Here is a 6,358-nt window from a genome sequence, read left to right on the forward strand (position 1 = left end):
TGAAACTAGCTCTTAGTAAAAAGAAGAGGTCTGGTATTTTACAATTACTTCTGCAACCCAGAGGTACCTCCTAGACTCTGGTACCTCCCTCGTTCTCTAAGTTTCTTTTAGTAATGAGACTAATTTTTCCAGTAGCCTTGAACTCCCTAGATTTAACTGACATGGAAAATGTGACTAAAAATTTGTAGAACTGTCTAGCCTCCAACCCTACACAGAATCAACTTTGTTGTAAATGTTGAAGAACACCTCGCAAGCAGCTACATGCTCAGTTTCTACTCCTGCACTACGCAGCAGAGAACACCAAATAACAGTGCGCCATCTAGTTAGCAAGCTGCAATCTCCATGCTAGAAGGGGGGACACTTTCAAACCCTGGGAGTTAAGAACTTGTCAGGGTTCAGCTGCTCTAAAGGTCCAATTGTTTATTTAAATAAAAAAAAAATATCGCTACTGAGATAATCCACATCTAGTGGATATGGGAAAATTTAGGTTATAATGGCACTACAAACTTTTACATCTAACTTTGATTTACAAGATAAAAGCAAGTTTTAAATTAAAAGGGCTTTCTGTTAATAGAGCTTATTATTCTGAAGACGGGAATGATTTTCTTCGAAAGTTGTCCCTGGGTGCATGCCTATTATCTTTGCTTTTCCCCTTCCACTAATGAGCATTTATCTAAAGAGCCTGTTAATCCTCTGATGTGTGCTTCTGGTCAGAGGTAACAGTTTGAATAAAACCACTAATCACTGATCACTAAATCACTGATCATTAATCACACTTTCCAGTGCCCATGACTGGGCCATTTTTTTTTTTCCTTTAAGTCTATGCATCACAAACAAGAAGTTCAACATTTTCGATGCACACATATTGTGTGGAGGTTACACTATTTCATCTCTAGATGTGAATAAATACTAAATCCTGCCACAAACTTGGGGAAGTATGTCAATTAGACCCCAGACAGGAGTTTCACAAATGTCTACCCTACAGCATGGCTTTCACTTTGAAGAAAGTAGATCTAATTATAAGAAAACATGTGTTCTTCAAGAAATTCCTCATATTGGCAATATAAATATTTCTTTATTTAGTTTTCACCAACTCCAAATCAGGAACCACTCCAATTCCCTCTCCCGCTCTATCCAAAACTCTGTTAATACTTTTATAATTTAATTTCTGCACATTTCCCTCCCCCACCCCCCCGCCAAGAGTTCTTTTTACTTTGATCCCTTGCAACAAGTCATACACAGGGTCTTTATTTCAACTGCCAGATACGGAGGTTCTGACTCAATTCAATGACTTACGTATTGAACTTCCTCTTTCAACATAGAAACTTAAGGTTAAAAGCTAGAAACTAACGCACACACCAATTTATTGTATGGAAGTTTAGGTTCAACAACTCATATTCCCTTACTTTGGAAATGAAACGTTTAGTCTTGATCCTTTCAGCTAAACCTGATTTTGTCAGCATCCTGGCTTCTTCGTCTTCCCTCTTCTGCTAAAGGGCAGGCAATACGTAAAGTGAAGTACTTTGTTTGCAGTGGGTGTATTGCCTTCCTAAGTCACCACCACGAGGACAGAGTATTATCATAACGCTTGGAAACATTTCCTGATTTGCCTTTTCTATCAGGACTAAGCATTTTCGCTCTAGAGGAGAAGGCTTGCTGGTGCCTTTCTTAAAAAATACAAAAGGGCAGATTGCGCGCTGATCAGGTACAGTGGTCCCCTCAGACCCCAGAAGCTTTTACCCACACTCCAGGGACTGTGCTCGCTCCAGGGAAAGCTGTAAAAGGCGGGGCCGGGGCTAGAGTGATAACGGTGTAGACGGGGGAGTGGTGGAGAGGGAGGGGTTGGGAAGAGAGGGCAATAAAGATGCCTAGGGAGGGGGCGATTGCACGAGTGTGTTGTGAGGAGGGTAGGGGGATGCACAGCAGAGTTGCTTTGTCAGCATTCTAAGCTCCTGAACCCTTGAGGAGCTCAAGCCTTTAATCAAACACTTACTGGCCTGCAGAATGACGTAATGGACCTGTATCCAGCCTTTATTCCTTGACACATGTCAGAGAAGGAGGGAAAAATAAAAATCAAACACATCAGAAGCAGACTGACAACGAAACATACAAGTAGCCCGCTCCAGACCCCGGCCTTGAACAAGCATCAAGTGGGGGCGGCACCGGTCCAGGGAAAGTTGGGGACGGGGATGAGAGTGTGGACAAGGTCTGGGGCTTTATCTACTAGACGTCCCTTAAAAACAACTCTATGGCAAAGAAGTGGATGCAGCTGCTGAGAGAAAACATCTCCTTGGTTCCTTCCTTCGCATCTTGCCCCTCTAAGAACTTCACGAAAAGTTCAAGTGGTTCTGCCGAGAATCTGCCGCAGGGGGAGACTCCGCCGCCGGGTCCTGGGAATTGCCTGGGCGCCGCCAAGGCTCGAGCCGGAGCTGTCATTTGGGGCAGCGGCCGGGAAGAGGTAACGATGCCAGCGAGAAAGCAGCGGAGGCAGGAGGCGGCCGGAGGAGTGGACGGGAGCGGACGGAGCCTCGCCGCTCTCCAGCCCGGAGTGCCTGGAGCGAAAGCCAAGCGCCCTCCAAGGGCGACCTCCCCTCCCCGGGCGCGCGCCAACCCACTGCAGCCAGCAGCCCCACGGGAGAAGTGGCAGCGGCAGCTCCGCACCGGGGAGAGCGAGCCCCCTGCGCGCGCGCCCACCCGCCCCCTAGGTGACCCGGAGTCCTCGCCGCGCCCGCTGGAAGTTTGCAAACTTTCTCCGGGGATTCCGCCGCCACGCTGGGAAGCTGGGGACGCGGGGGGAGGTTCCTGGCTCGCCGTCTCCGCTGCCGCTTGACCGCACTTCTGGAGGACTCCGCACCTTGCCAGGTCTCTGGAGGCAAACACACACCCCCGATTCATAACTGGTCCCCGCGTCAGGGGACTCGCGCGCTCCCACACACGCACGCACGCCGGGCGGACTCGGCGCCGGCTCCACGTTAGCATCCCTCCAGGCGCGCGGCGCGGCGGCCACCGAGCGCTCCGGCACTCACGCGGCGCGGGGTCTCTGGGGTGGCCTCAGGACACAGCCGAATTCCACAGTCTACCAGCACTCGGGGCCGGACTTCCCTCTGGTCCGCCAAAATGTTTACAAACACAGATCACCCTCCAGAAAAAAATGCATCGCATCTTCCCTACTCCTTGCCCTGTGACCTGCCCACTGGACCAAGTAACCTCGCGGCTGCTGCCGAGAACCAACCCCTGCAAACAAGTACGCTCCCGAGATGGCTCCCGCGGCAAGTGCAACAAAAGTGGCTAAATGCAAAAGCCCCAGAAGTGGCCGAGCCGTATTTTTAGGAACTTACCAAACAAGTGTGGAGAAGGCAAGAGCGGAGCCCGGGTGAAGGGACCACGTTGGACTGAGCAAAGATTACAATACATTCTATTTAGAGTGCATTACATCACCCCCCCGGTGACGTCACGTGGGATTCCTGAACTTCTAAATCATTGCGGTCCGCTGGGGAGGGACAGAGCGAGGGGCGGGGCCGGCGCGTCGAGGGGGCAGGCCCCACCCCGGCCCCGCCCAAACCCCGCCCCGCCCGCGCGGACCCTGGTGCACCCGCCGGGGAGCGGCAGCGGCGGGGGCGACTGCGCAAGCAACAGCTTGCAGAGCCCAGCGCCGTGTGACACGGCTCCCTGACATTAGTGGTGTGAGTCAGCTTGGAAACAATCCTTATGGTTTCAGACAGGACCACGGAGGAGGCGCGGGCGTGGGCTGTTCTGCGGGGAGGGCCTGATGGGGTTTGAAAGGTGTAGGGATGGGGGTTAGGGGAGAGGTGGGGAGGGGGATGCTGAAGGATGTGGGAAGAGGCTTTGCAAACAGAAATGCAGGACGCTCCTCCCTCCCCCACTGAGGATGTCCAGCTCCTTTTTGCTTGCGACAGTCATGACCTCATTTCAGTGTTCCCTGCATCCTGGCTTCTCAGAGCACTCACTTGTCACCCCTTCTTCACCGCCCCCCATCTCACCTCCTCCAGGAGAATAACTTCCTTATGGTGCACACTCTCATGAAATACACAGCCCCCACCCTTCGCGGGACCCCTGCTTCGTGCGTCTGAGAAGCTGTAGGGAGAGTTGCTCCTAAGGCGAAAGGTGAATCACAGCTAGAGCCAAGTGATGAGCCTGATTTAGACACGGCGTCAGAGCTGAAAGGGCCCTTGGCTGTCACTTCCAGAGCCTCTTCGGTAACTGGCCCAAGCTCACGGGCTGGGAAGCGGCAGAGCCAGGGCCAGACTGCAGGATCCGGGCGCCTGGTCTGCAGCGAGAGGAGCCTGGCGTCTCCAGCATCCGGCCGTCACCATCACTGTCACCATTCCCCTGCTGAATTTCCTTTCAGAAGTTCTCCCTTTGAGTAGGATTCAAAGAGAAGGCATAGGCTAAATCCAGCCCGATTCTAGACGACCAGTGCCAACCTCGCAGCCCCTCACACCTTACAAAGCATTTGCAACCACGTGAATTCCCTTGTTTCTCACAACAACCCGGGTACCATAAGTAGGACAGGTATTATAATTATCCCCATTTTACAGGTGAGCTAAGGCAGACACCAGAAGGTTAGGGGGCTGGCCTGAGATCACTTGATGAGCAAGGGGTGGCACTGGGCCCACCTCAATCCCTGTTTTCAAGCCCAGATCCCAACTGGGCTCCTTCATAGAGCCAGGGGTAAACATTCCCTTCTTGTGGGTTATTGGTGGTTGGAACCTCTGCTAAGAACACATTGGCTGGGAGTTGGAGCTTTGCTTAGAAACAGTTTAGCCCCCGTTAATAAACAATAATCATTTCTGACATTTATGTAACATCTGACATTTATATAGTACCTCTCATCCCAATGCATCACAACCATGACGGTGCAGTTTGCCAGAGAATCATGACTGGACTGGCTAGAAACTGTAATACATTGCCTGGATTGTCCATACTTCTGAGCTGGTTTTGACATACTAAATGGAAGAGCTTAGCATGTTATTTCTGTTTTTAAGTGTTTAAATGGCCCCTTGCCCTTTAGTGTTCCTTGAAACCACAGGGACTGATGACTGTTTGATCCTCACAGCCTTATTCAGAGTTCATCACTGAGTTTTCTACTTAGTGTTTTCCACATGTAGTCCTGAAGGAACGACAAAAGAAGGGCTCCAGTCCTAAGCTGAACCTTAACCAATAAAACTTGAAATATGACATTTCCTTTATGGAAGGAAGCAATACCCTCTCAGGATCAGTTCTATGACCAGTACAGCCTTTTCTACCTAAAGCAGGTGTCTACCATCTTCTCCCTCAAAGAAAAAGTCTGAGCCAGTAAAGGAGCAATCTAGAGGCAAAAAGGGGATAAAGTCAAAACATACCAGAGCTCAGGCTAAGAGCTTATCTTTTTCCACAGCTGATAGGAGCAAAACAAAGGAATAGAATGGAGAATTGAATAAGTAAGTCTGGGTGACCTGCAAAATATTTTAAAAGTAGATAATCAAAATACAAATTTGAAACATTTAATTCTCAATATTCTCTACATGAAAGCATACATATATAAGTTTTAATGCTAGTAGTTCATCTATTTCTAACACTATCTAAATTATTTGTCTGTATTTATAAATTATTTCTGATTTTTGTTTGACTTGCTGTAACTAAACAATGCTCCTGCTTGAGCATTGTTATGCTCAAGCATGACATATGGGAACACACATCAAACTTTCCATGACTTTCCAATAACTTGATAATCATTAGGTTACTTGAAGTCTCAATAAATAGAGAATTTCTGTTAACATCAGCAGTATTGTTCATGATACTGACTCCTCCCTCAGCTTCTGCTATTGGCCCCTTGCCCTTTAGTGTTCCTTGAAACCACAGGGACTGATGACTGTTTGATCCTCACAGCCTTATTCAGAGTTCATCACTGAGTTTTCTACTTATTGTAGAAATAAAATAATTGCAATTTAATGCAAAAGGTTTCTAGCTGTCATATTACAGACTGAGATTTTTACATATTCCAGATCTCTGTTACCAACTAAATCACACACACACACAAATCATTTCTAAATGTAAACTGAAGAAAAGAAGAGATATTTATGAGTGCAGACTCTAGTGTCAGCCTGCCTGAATTCAAATTTTAGCTCTGCTACTTGATTCCTGGTTCTCTGTTTCCTCAACTATGAATGAGGATGGTGATGATAATCACAGCGACTCAAGTTCAGAATTCTATTACTTAAGAATTGTGCTTGGGGCCGCGCACGGTGGTTCACACCTGTAATCCCAGCACTTTGGGAGGCCAAGGCAGGTGGATCACCTGAGGTCAGGAGTTTGAGACCAGCCTGACCAACACGGTGAAACCCCCTTCTCTACTAAA

General features: G+C 48.6%; 1 protein-coding gene across 1 annotated transcript in view; it reads right to left on the reverse strand.

Annotated features, from left to right (window-relative positions):
• Positions 1 to 3,394, reverse strand: part of CREB5 (cAMP responsive element binding protein 5) — a 416,204-nt gene extending 412,810 nt beyond the window's left edge. The window contains exon 1 of the mRNA XM_015133822.3: positions 3,339 to 3,394. The gene's annotated coding sequence lies outside the window, so the exon portion shown is untranslated. The remainder of the gene's footprint in view (positions 1 to 3,338) is intronic.
• Between the last annotated feature and the right edge of the window lie 2,964 nt (positions 3,395 to 6,358).

Source organism: Macaca mulatta, chromosome 3 (assembly GCF_049350105.2).
Source record: "Macaca mulatta isolate MMU2019108-1 chromosome 3, T2T-MMU8v2.0, whole genome shotgun sequence".
Lineage (NCBI taxonomy): Eukaryota > Metazoa > Chordata > Mammalia > Primates > Cercopithecidae > Macaca > Macaca mulatta.